This window comes from Mus caroli, unplaced genomic scaffold (assembly GCF_978045245.1).
Source record: "Mus caroli unplaced genomic scaffold, Mus_caroli_1 scaffold_2, whole genome shotgun sequence".
Classification (NCBI taxonomy): domain Eukaryota; kingdom Metazoa; phylum Chordata; class Mammalia; order Rodentia; family Muridae; genus Mus; species Mus caroli.
Window position 1 is genome coordinate 95,538,519 of NW_028227257.1, and position 12,722 is coordinate 95,551,240.

General features: G+C 48.1%; 1 long non-coding RNA gene across 1 annotated transcript; it reads right to left on the minus strand.

Annotated features, from left to right (window-relative positions):
• Positions 1 to 6,890: 6,890 nt before the first annotated feature.
• On the minus strand, positions 6,891 to 9,112 carry LOC147005879 (uncharacterized). The gene is made up of 2 exons (XR_015045238.1): positions 8,974 to 9,112; positions 6,891 to 7,592 (listed from the first exon to the last, which is right to left on the minus strand). It is a non-coding gene; the product is annotated as an uncharacterized LOC147005879 (long non-coding RNA).
• Positions 9,113 to 12,722: the final 3,610 nt, after the last annotated feature.

The window sequence follows — 12,722 nt, forward strand, 5'->3', positions numbered from 1 at the left end:
TGGGAGCTCTCTCTCCTGGGCAACTAAAGAGGCTGGGGGCAGGGCTCAAGGCTTAGCCTTGAGACTCATCAGATGGAAAAGATCTAGGATCCAGAGTTAAGGATGTAAACTGAGAGGTGGGAATGGCAGAACAGGAGAGACCCGGGTGCTAGGGTTTCAGGACTGAGCTACTTCTGGGATCCTATAAGGCTGACCAGTGATGTGCATGGATGATTGGAAGAGGGGGTATTCACGGGGAGGATTGGGGAGGACTTTAGATGCGAATGTAAAATGGATGAGAGACCAGTGAGAACAGAGGTCAGAACTGGAGAGCTCTAGGCTCAGGGTCTTATAAGGGCCTGTGTTAGGCTGGCTTTGAGAAAGCTCATGAGGGAGACTGGGGAGAGGAAGGGGGTGGAGGTAAGGTTGAGGGGGAAGGGGAGATGTGAGCTAGGAAAGAGCTGTGTTGGAGGAAGGGCTGCTGGGCCAGGGCAGGGGAGGGTAGTCTGCTGGTAAATCAGAGGCAGGCTGTCCAGGTCACAGAATTATCGTTGTGAAATATTCATGGACCTTCGGTCCAGATGCTATTTCAGAACAAGGAGAGCAGGAGGAGTGTGTGAGGGCCTCAGGAAGCAGCCTAGAGCAATACTGCTCCCCACTCGCCCCCCCCCCCCCAGCCACTGCTAGCCCAGACCAACCAAGGGACGCCCATCACGTGCACACCCACACTCTCTAGCTCTCCCTCACACGCAAGCACTCTCGCTCGTGCACGCGCGCGCGCGCACACACACACACACACACACACACACACACACACAAAATGGAGCTTTGCGGCAAGTGTAAGCACACCAGACAGCCACGGGTCCCACAAACAGGCAGATGCACCTCAGATATGTGGACCTATACCCACACCCTCTCTCTCATCCAGGACCCCACCCTCAGCAATCTCACAAGCTCAGATCCCCAGCTTCTCCAAACAATCCAGATTGACAGCTGTGAGCCATATACCCCAAAATAGAAGAGATGGGTAAGACTGTGTATCCCAACCCCCACCAATGTCCTGATAAGGAAACTGAGGCCAGAGGGTCCAGGAATGAATGCATCCATTCCTGACTCCTGAAAGAAACAAAATCCATTCACCTCCCACATTCCGTGAGTGTGTCCCCATTCTGCATGCTTCATTTTTTTTTCCAGACACCCAGTGTGGTTGGCTTTAGCTCCTCCCTTCTCTAATCTCCTCCATCTAGTCAGTTCCCAAGCCCCCCTCCTGGCTCTTGTCCATCTTCTCCTTCCTAGCCCCTACCACCTCCCTGCTGAAGCTCATTACCTCATGCTTAGAATATAAATGAAAAGGGAAGTAAGCTCTACTCAGCTTTTTCTACACTCAGTCTCCCACCCTCCAACCCAGCCTGCCTACAGTAACCAGACCTCATCTGGCCAGACTGTACACTGTGTCACTATGTCACTCTGGAACCTATTGTGGCTCCCCCATAGCCTTCAGACTCAAGGTAAAACACCTCATCCGGGGATCAGAGGCGTTTCTCTGTCAGGAAGAAGCTGCTATTCAAACCTCCTTGCCTTGATGGCCAGCCTTCTCTAAAGCTTGAATGTTTGTGGCCGCCTGGCTTGGTATGCTAGAAACTCAGAAATCTACTTTCAGTGCTCCCTAAAGTTCTTTCATCTCCCCCAAACTAGGAAACTCCTCCCTGCTCTCCTCAGATAACAGACTACAGAGCTCTTCCTCAAAGCCCCGACTGCACCTTCCTGCCCATAGGCAGGGCTCTTTTCACTGCCCTTCAAACTACAGAGATGAAGTAGCCCAGAGGATGGCTGCCCCCTACTGGCCGTCACGGGAAGCACAGACAGGCTTTGTCACCACAAACTGCAGAGTGAGCATGCAGTCTCCCAGGGAGAGGAGTAGAAGGACGCCAGATGACAAGCTTCATAAGCCCTTAAGCTTCTCAGGTTCTTACACTCAGACTGCGGGTGAGGGTGTTTTCAGCCCGGTTTTCTGAGCAGCTGGCTCCCCACTTTAGATCTCTAATCTGTTAGAGAGCTCTTTTATAAAACATGGAAAAAACGGGGCTTCCAGGACCCTTTAGAAGGGAAAGTTGGCCAACAACTTCTGAGAGGCCACAAAAGCAGAGCCAGACCAGGTGGCAGGCCCAAGGTCCAGCTGGGGTCAGGTTTCTCTATGAATTTTTAATGCTTCCAGCCAAACCTGTCAGATGTCCTGAAACCTGAGCATCCATCTCCTTCCTTCTGTACTAGACGCCCTTGTCTATCCCACTGTTCCTGGGGAGTGGGCCAGAGAGGGAACTCTGGGATCGCTATGCTCAAGGAAAGTGGTTTAGGGTAGTAGAGGGTTCTTCTACTTCCTAGCTATGTGACCTTGGCAAATTACTTCTCCCGATATTCCTTTTTGTTGGTGTGTTTGGTTTGGACATCTAGGTGGGGGAGATCTCTGATATAACTGAGTTGTAGTGGGGGAGCAAGCACCCAGCAGGCCGCAGGAAAGGGGAAATAGCCTGTGTTTGTCAGCACCATCTTCCCACAAGCCCTGTCTCTTCTCATCTTGTTTTCTTCCACCCCTAGAAGTGGCTTTGCCTCTTTGTTTTGAAGGTAGGGCTCCAACTGCTTTTGTTGTCTCCAGTCACCTCCAAAAAGCCTGAGCCTCAAATTTCTCCCAGGAGCTACAGATGAGAAGAGAGGGGAAGGTGGATCAGAAAGTCAATAGTAGAGAGCTGATGAGTGGGGAGTAGAGATGGAGCAAAAGAGGGGAGAACCCTGAGGTGGGCCAGGAGAGAAAGGGGGTCACCCATCTTAGAGAAGAGCCAGGGGCAGACTCACCCTTTTATCTTGGATTCTTCCCCTCCCCCTTCCCCGTTGCCTCCGCTTTCTTTTTTTCCTCCTGGCATCTTCTCCAGGCCAGATATCATCACACCAGAGACAGCCATAGTGTCCGGGGGAGGGGCTGTAGAAGGAACTGGGTCCCTATTTTTTTTTTCAGTCCATTCAGCCTTTGCACTGTGTTTCAAAAACAAGGGCCGTTTTATCTGATTAAGAGGGAAGCTGGCTCCTGAGCCCCCTCGACCTACCGACCGCTGCCGAATCAGATAGCTGGGGGTGCAGGAATCTGCTTTTTTTTTTTTTTTTTTTTCAAGCGGAGAGCCACTGTAAGTGCACTTAAGACTGAGAATCTTGTGAGTGGGAAAGAGAGGAAAGAGGGGAGCAAACAGCAATGCAAAAGAAAGTTAGAGGTCCTCCCCAAATATACACACATGGAGGAAGCTGTGAGTGAGAATTCTGTGTAGAGGACAGTGGGTGCAAATAAAAGATGGAGGATGATAGAGACAGACGTGCTTGCCTGTAATCCCAGTACTAGGGTGGGTGGGGCAAGAGCATAGCAATGAGTTCGAGGCCAGCCTGGGCTATATAGGGAGTTCCAGGCTAACCTGAGCTAGAAATTGAGATCCTGTTTAAACAAAACCACAAGATAGATACTATGAGGAGTGAAAAAAGAGGGATCCAGGTCATATAGGGGTAGGAGGTGGCCAAGATGAGTCTGGGAAGTAGCCAGGGGCAAGACTATACACATGCAGGTATGACCACCCATGGCCACCTGAGATTCTGCACTGCTGGACCCAAGATTCAGAGAAGGACAATCACAGACAAACCCCCACTAGCTTTCTGAGGAGAAGGACCAGAGAGCAAGCGTTTCATTCCCCAAGACCAGTGTGCCTCTATAGGGTGAATCTCAGGAATCTATAGATTCGTGTGAGTCACCTCCTTAACCAGGGCCCTCTGCACCCGCGGGGTTCAGCTGTGTCCAGCATCCTTCTGACCTGTTCTCTCCGGCAGCCCCAGACCCAGCTCATCTGCATAAAGTTCCAATTAACACGTTTCCCCAGAGCTGTTTGCGATCCCTGAACTCGCTCCCAACCCAGAGAGCGCTTCCTGCCGCCCCCTCGTCCCTCGGATCGCAGCCCCATTAACCCCTGAGCTCCAGGCGGTTCCCCGTGGCCTCTAGACAGTCCCTCCGAAGGAGCCAGCGAGCCCGGGACGCACCCCTGGGCGGTGAACCGCTCAAAGGGCGGGGCAGAGGCTGAGGCTCCTTGGTAAACGAACGACAGGCGCTTGCCCGCCCCTCTTTCTGGGAAGAGATGAGGAGGGGGACTTCTCCCGGGAGACTCGGGCGTCGAAATTCCTCGTTCCTCATCCTCCGGCCCCCGCACCCCTCCTCCCGGCAAGGCACCCTCTCCCCTCCCCAGCCATCTGTTCCTCTAGGCAGCGCCGCGACAAACACGGCTCTAGCTTGCTTCCGTCCCTACCCAGCCCCCTCCCCAAACTCTCCCATCCCCAGGAATGGAACAGTGATGGCACCCCTCTCCTAGAAGGTCCACATGTCGACCTCCACCTCTCACTCAGCCCCTGCCTCAGCTGCGCAGAGTTAGCTGTGGAAGTCCCCTTTCTCCGGAGGGTCCGTGGGGCTTGAGAGAGAGTGCTTCAAGACTGGGGGGTCTGGGAAGAAGAGACGTCGGGAAAGGACAGAGCAACCAGAGGTAGGGAAACTGAGGCATAGGTGTCAGAAGTGTGGATTTCAGCACAGCGGTCTGGGGTTCCCCTCCTGGCTTGCCACCCCCAACTTGGCCACCCTCAAACACGCAGTGCCGCCTGCTGGGCATACTGAGTATCGCGCGCCCACACGCTGGGCTTCCAGCACCTGCCTTCGTCAGAGAACTGACTGGTGGGATGCCAAACAGGTCACTAGATGGCTTGAGGCTTACAAAATTAGAGTCTTGGGCAGAGAGCAGGGAGACCCCGGCAGGGCCTTTGGGAGCTAGCCAGCCTCACTGACAGGATCTCTCCCATTCTGAGATTGTGTGTGTGTGTGTGTGTGTGTGTGTGTGTGTGTGTGTATATATGTGTGCACAAAAGGCCACATAGAGAGTCAGGAGTCTGCTTAAAGCAACCATCTGCTGCGTGACTTCTCTCCAGACCTCGTGCAGTTTTGTCATTTGAAGATGGGTGGGTCATTCTTTATTTATTCCTCAAGAGAACTCAGAACAAGCAGGGAAGCACAGCTTATTTGGAATGCTATCTTCCAGCCCTAACATTCGAGGGGGGGGGTGTCCTCCATGGGGTAAGGATCAAGAGAGTGGATCCAGACTTTTACTGGGATCACTCCAAAGTCAGAGATAGTGGTGCTAATCTGTCAACCCAGCAGCTGGGAAACTGAGGCAAGAGGATTGAACGTGGGAGGCTAGTCCCAGCTACAGTGAGTTCCCTAGGCTAGTTTACCTTAGCCTAACAGGCAAACCCCTCAAATCTACTAACAAGTCACCCATCCCAGAGAACTTGTATGCCTGGGTGATCCCTTCTGCCCCTGACTGCCAATGGGATAGGCTTCTGTAGTCACATTGCTACCTGCCCTTGCCTGAACACTCTGCCTCTGTGTACCGCATGGCTTTGCCTAAATCTTTCTAGGTGTTTTCCAAAACCCACAAAGCAGTGCATTACTAACCTCTCCGACTATATCGAGGTGTGCGGATGACGGATTCTCAGCAGGCATCCGTGGTCCTGTCAGTCTATGACTAACTGCTAAGACTTTATGTCCCAAGGCACAGACCAGTGGTGGCCTGGGATAAACAAGGTCACATCTTCCTGGAATGTCGCTCATTACTTAAGATGGTGTTCTCTTTACATGTGAGTAATTCTAAAGCCTCCCTTTAATGTTTAAAGTAAATGTAAAAATAGTGTAACACAGCTCAGAATTTGCCTGATGTCTTAAGATAAAATAGGAGGCAACAAATAGGCATTGCTTTCAGCAGGCCTCAGACATGTGCTTTGGTGGCAGAAAGGTTTGAATCATTCTTTAATGCCTCCTCTCTCTCTCTCTCTCTCTCTCTCTCTCTCTCTCTCTCTCTCTCTCTCTCTCTCTGTGTGTGTGTGTGTGTGTGTGTGTGTGTGTGTGTGTGCGTGCGTGTGTCTGAAGCTCAGGCTGGCCTGGAATTTACTATGTAGCCCAGGCCAGGTTCACACTCATGGCAATCTTCCTACCTCAGCCTTCTAAGGATCCACCACATCTGGCTCTTCAGTATGTGCTCCTTAAGCATTTGCTATTGTCTCTTGTAAGGAGAAAGGGCAGCTTGTGAGATACACTCTCAAACCCTGGGGAGACAGAAACTGAACTTCCTTTAGACACTAATGTGTGGTGAATGAGCATGGCCTCTATAGGCTCAGAGATCTGAATACTTGGTCCCCAGCTGGTGGACCCATGGGGAAGGATTAAGAGGAATAGCCTTCTCCAGGAGGTGTGTCACTGGGCTTTGAGGTTTCAAAAACCAACACCATTTCCATTTAGCTTTCTCTCTTTTTCCCTTGATTGTTATCTGGAAATGTGAGCTCCCAGCTCCTGCCCCAGCACCATGCCTGCCTCCTGTCACGCTCCCTGCTGTGGAGGTTATGGACTCTAAGCCCAAGAAATTGTAAGTTCCTTCAAACTCTTCCTTCTTTAAAGTCGTCATTGTGTCTGTACAACAGGAAAATAACTAAGACAGATAGCAAGGCAGTAAGTACATAGTTGAGAAGAGGAAGATGGCTAGGCAAACAATGGTCAGGCAGGCAGACAGACAGAAGACACACAAACACACACACACACACACACACGTTGTTTTGTTTTTCAAGGCAGGGTTTCTCCATGTAGCGCTGGCTGTCCTAGAGCTCACTCCGAATACTGGAGTGTGAGCAATCAGGTCCTCTGAAAGAGCAACCAGTGCTCTAAGCACTGGACCATCACTCCAACCCCACCAAGCATCCTTCCTAAAGGTCCAGCCAAGCCTGGGTGAGGCAGAGAGATAGAGTTCTGGAAAGACAACAACCCACTCCTCCAGGCACAGATACACACCAGCCAGATTTCATTTCCCTTTTTATTTCCTCTAAGACCTGTAAGAAACAGCACCAGGGAGGGAACCCGCCCTCCAGCCCCCACACCCCATCCTGGATACAGCCAGCCCCTCGGTCCTTCTCCTGCAGGAAACGATGCTATATGCATGTGCGTAACATATATGTGTGCACACTTGGCGGCTGGAATCTTAGTGTGGTCTGTTCACTGATCCCATGAGTTTTCAGAAGGCAGCTCCACAGAGGCTCCTTGGCCAAGTGTGGAGAAAGGGCAACCCCACACTCTCTTTTCAAAGACGATGGCCCAATACCACTGGAACGGGCACTGTCTTCAGTTGATGGATAGCTTGGTTGGGGGAAGTTTTTAAGGGCTGTTTTTGGTTTGGGGGTTTTGTTCTGTTTGTTTCCCTTTTTGCAAGTCCCTACAAAAATAGAACTCTTAGTATTTATAAATCCACAGACCCCGGCTCTATGCACACGATGCAGGTAGAAGGCCACAAGCCATTCCCTTCGCTTTATCAGGCCTTGAATGCCTGTCCTCCAAGTCTCTTGGCCTCAGGAGTCTATGTAGTCACCTTCGAAGTATTGAGCACCTTCTGTGGGTCTACCAAATTGGTGGCATACTCTCTCTGCAGGCGAGACCGGTAGTAGTAGAGGTAGGAAGGTAGGAGAAATCCCAGGAGTGAGAGAATCAGGAGGCCCAGATTTACCTGTAGAACATGGAAAGAAAAGCAAAGGAAGCCACATCCTTACTGGCTGGACACATCTTCTTCACGGACCTGCCTAAGACTTCCATCATGGAAGAGAAAGTAGCCATCTGTCCTCCAGGTCCAGGATCAGAAGAAACACCCGTTCAGACCTAACGGGTGTGTTGCCTGTTCCACCAGCATGTTAGATGGTCAGCAAGCTGGCAAAGGGACTGAGGTGAAGTCTAGGAAATAACAAGGAGGCCCCACAATGCAACACTCTCACAAGTGGAGAAACCTATACCCCTGAAGGCAGGCTCATGGCAGCCAGTAGGATCCCACTGGTATGACAAGAAGAGGCTCTTGGTCATGGTCAAAGGAGCCAGAGCCAGCCTGGAACACACACCCAGGACCGGACCTTCATCAGCTCGTGGGAATCACATCCTACTCCCTCCATGATTCATGTGCAACTCTGGGCAAAAACTCTCAACTCTGAGTTCCTCTTTCACAGGTCAACTGTGGCAAAGACTGAGGGAAAGAAATCCCCGCATGCTCATTGCACAAGAACTGCTCAGCAAACTTCGGGGAGGGTCATATGTCAAGTTCCCTCAGAAGGAGGGTTCACGGGTGAGTGTCCCACAAACAGAAATACTGTCAGGGAGGAGGCTGAGAGTTCTGCAAGGAAGGGACCTCATGCAGGCAGGGGCAGGCATTCTGCCAGTGAACATCCCCAGTCAGGTGAGGAGGAACCCTGAGAAAGGATGCCTCTGTAGGTCAATGGGAATGGGACCAGAGGTACCTGAATGCAGTCCCAGGGACCATGACCAGGCTAGTACCAACCTATGAGGAACCTTATGCCAACAAATCAATGGGAAAACCTCTTTCAGAACATGCATGAGGACCAGCGTCCACATCCCCCAAATCATCTAAATATTGTGTGGGAGTGGTGGGCCACCTGTAATTCCAGTTGCCTGGAGAAAAACTGCTTAACTAGACGACTCACACTGTTAAGTTCTGAATCCAACTAAAAGGCCCTGCCTCAGGGGATAAGGTGGAGAACAATCTGGAAATACTCCCAATGTCAACCATGAGCCTCCACATACACAGAAATACACAAACACAAGCATAGATACAGTCATGCACACTCACCACACACATGCTAAAGTTTAATAAAATAGAATACCAGCAGACTGTTGGAACCAGATCAGGAGAGAGACTGACCTGAGAAGTGTGGCTTTTAACACTCTGGGAAGGGTTCTGATGAAAAACCAGCCTGAGAGACCCAGATTAGATATCTCTAAGGCACCTCCTGGTTGAGATGCAAGGAGTGAGGGGTTCTAGCACACACCAACCCCTCCCCCTTCCCCAGTACTGCCCCTGGGCCCCATGTTCAACTGGCTCTCACCCAGAAGGGATCTCCATGCAGGGGTCCCACCATGGCCATGAAGAGTAGCTGTTGCAGCAGAGCAAACACGGCACTGATGAGAGACTGAAGACCTGTCAGTGTCCCAAAATGATTGGACGGGAACCTATCCAGAGGGACATCAAAGAGTCAGAGGTGAGACCCCCTGATGCCCAGCACCCATCCTGCTCCCTCCCCAAATATCACTGTGTTGGCCAGGAGAATTGTTCCTTGAAGAATTCAGACTCTGAATGTAACCTTTGGTCCCTGCCCTCAAAGTTATATGCCACTTCAGAGCCAGCAGGCTGGGTTTAGTCACCTACTGCCTGTGTGGTCATTGTCACAGAGAAGTGGAGAACTGCATGGAGACCAAGGTCTTGCAAATGGAGATGAGGTGGCCAGAGGTGGCCATGCCCAAAGGACAACTAGATAACTGTTTGGTTCCAGCCTGCGAGGCATCTCGGAACTGGAAGAGAAGAGGGAATCTAGGCAGGTAGAGAAATAATGGAACCAAGCCAAGCTAGTCTGCTCAACGTACAAATTTTTAATGGCAGACATGCTTTATAATGGAGAAGGGAAGCCCATTCCCACCAAATCATCCTTGGAGCCCAGCTGCAGGTGACCATGTGTAGGATCAGATGTAGACTCCAGAACAGCTAGGCTGACTTCCAGCAGGTAGCAGCAGCAGCAGTGGCAGAACAATAGAGTGATCCAGGGAGGCAGGCTCCACCCTAGGTGATCTCCTTAGTGGTAAGCAAAGTCAAGGTCTGGATCAGCCTGCTTCAGGCTGGTGGGGGGAGGTTACATCTCCTCCCTGTTATTAATATAAAAAAGAATGGCTGGACTGAGGCATAAAAGTTATTTATGCTCTATAGTTCTGCCTGATTTCTTTGGGCCTAGTGAAAAAAACTTGTCTCAGTGGGATTCTCTAACTTTTCTCATGGTAAATTCTTATTTGGTTAAGACTGTCCTTAGTGTCCTAGTAAACATTCTGCAGACCAGCCCTGAACTGCTCGCTCCATCTTTTGTAATGCTTAATTAGTTACTGAATAGGTAACTTCCTTACTGAATTCCTACTGAATTCCAAATTGTAGGCTTCATGGTCTTTTTTAGGACATTGGAACACTGGGGAAGGCTTAACTATATCAGAATTCAATCTTAAAAGGCACTTATAATAAGCTAGTACTAAAGGAGAGCACGTGGATCTATACACCAGACTAACTCGGGGATAGGGTAATAATGTATGGGTTGTGAGAACGCCAAAGTTCCAGGAGGTGAGTTTCCATGAAACTCTTTGTCTCATGAGTGCTCCCAGGCCTCTTGGTCTGCCAAGCAAACTTCACTGGAGTGTGCGTAGCATTCTCCCATTCTTATATTTTTGCTGAAGTTCCGGAATGTCTTGCCTTGTCGTAGCTGTAGATCTTAGGAGTGCTCTAAAGATGAGTGGAAACACAACAATTTACTAATAAATTAGTGTCAATAATAATAGCAAGTAGGATAATATATTGAACCCAATCCAAGGGATTCAGTGCACTTAGGTTATCTTTTAAATCTCTGGCCAATTCATCAATTTTCCAAGTGTCCAAGTGACTATTGCTAATATCTGATATTTCTGCCGTTCTAGCCTTAATATATGCTATGTTCTGCCCTATTGTTAAGACTACTACTTCTAAGACATTAACCTTTGCCTCCAATTCATGGCTCTGTGGTGTATTATTAATAAACCACGGCCTCTAGACAAGTACCTCTGTCTAGATTAATATGATTTTGAGATCTGGGTTCCTGTCTTAGACTGTCTGGCCCTCATAGCAAACCTTAATTCTAAATCAGACCAAAAGCCACAATATGTACTAAAATGCTACTTGAGTGAAGATTAGTAACTGCCACCTGCTTGGAGGCGGGGATGCATGCCTGTTGCAGTCAGGCTGAAGGGCGTTGACTGACCTGCTTGAAAAACAAAGTCCAGAGCTGGTGAGATGGCTCAGTGGGTAAGAGCACCCGACTGCTCTTCCGAAGGTCCGGAGTTCAAATCCCAGCAACCACATGGTGGCTCACAACCATCCGTAATGAGATCTGATGCCCTCTTCTGGTGCATCTGAAGACAGCTACAGTGTACTTACATATAATAAATAAATAAATCTTTAAAAAAAAAATGGGGCTGGTGAGATGGCTCAGTGGGTAAGAGCATCCGACTGCTCTTCCGAAGGTCCGAAGTTCAAATCCCAGCAACCACATGGTGGCTCACAACCATCCGTAATGAGATCTGATGCCCTCTTCTGGTGCATCTGAAGACAGTTACAGTGTACTTACATATAATAAATAAATAAATATTAAAAAAAAAAAAGAAAAACAAAGTCCAGACAGTGAAAGGCAACAGTACAAAAGCTTCATTTGGGGAAGTCCAGGAAATCCATTCAATTGCAAATTAGCAATGATAAAGCTTAGACTTAGAACTCCCAGTGTGGGGGAGGCAACCTTGAGAATCACAGAAAGGCTGCAATCTTTCTGGGAGAGGAGGCTGTGTTCTAATTTAACTTCGTTAAGTAAGAATATTTTGTTATCTTCCCTGGGATACTCTAATACTGGAATTATTACTAGACCAATCCAAGACTGAGTTAGAATAACCGGTCACATGAGGGAAAGAGAAGAATCACTAATCTTGCTAAGTCAGATTACACAGTCTCTGATGTTCTTTTTACCATAAGGTTAAAAAGCTTGAAGCAAGGCAGCTTCACTTGTCCAAACTGGAAAAATGGCAAGCAAGGATGGGTCGAAAACATGTGCCCAATTTAGCTTCCTTGTCATTAAAGTCAGGGCACTTACCTGTCAGTTTGTCACACGAATTAGCCACCATGCTTCTGCAGCATTCTGTGAAGAAAACCTATACTTTTCTCTTTCCTAATAAGCTAGCTTTTCAGGATCAAGCCATGTGCCAATAAGTAGATCCTTTTAAGATACTATAAGGCATTTATTAAATTCTTTGTCATCTAAATTTCAAAATTCTAAAGTAAAAGTATGATTTAAATAATGTGCATGGGAATGCACTAAATAATATGCACGGGGATTAATTTCCCCCTTCTTTGTCTTTTAAGAATCTAGAGTTTTAAAGTTCCACAATACCTTGTCCTTGAGAATTAATAATTTGTTGACAAAACATCTCAAATACTTGACTGTTATAGTCAGTATTTATGTAACATGGGTTGTGACTAATTGTACTTTCAATAGTTTTTCTTGAAGAGCGGTTGTAACTAGAAAGCTTGAAAAGTTATTAATAGTCACACGTGTATAATTTATTTACTTATTAACTCAGAAATAAGAGCATTTATTTGCAGCAAGTTATTAAGTATAAGTCCTCAAGAATTAACACTATTATGTGGAAACAAGTAGTAACTGAGGACACTAAGAGGAAAGAATTTTACATGCACAATTTCCAAGAACACTAAAATATTATCTTAAACCATAACTGTTTTGAATATATAAAGAATGAGATTATATATCCAATCCATCTTATATGTAGGACCTATAGACTGCCTGAGATATAAATCTAGCATGGCATTGCTTTAAGATGTCCAGGCAATCTAGAACAATTTATTAAATGTCTAAAAACATCCTTCTTAAAAGGACAGCATTTTTTCTTATGAGTTGTATTTGCATAAGCAATTGCAAATTTGAGAATTAATCGCATCCAAGGTAGGAACAAGCTTAAGCAATTGTGAGCTCTGAGATATAACATTGACTATTAATATACAAAT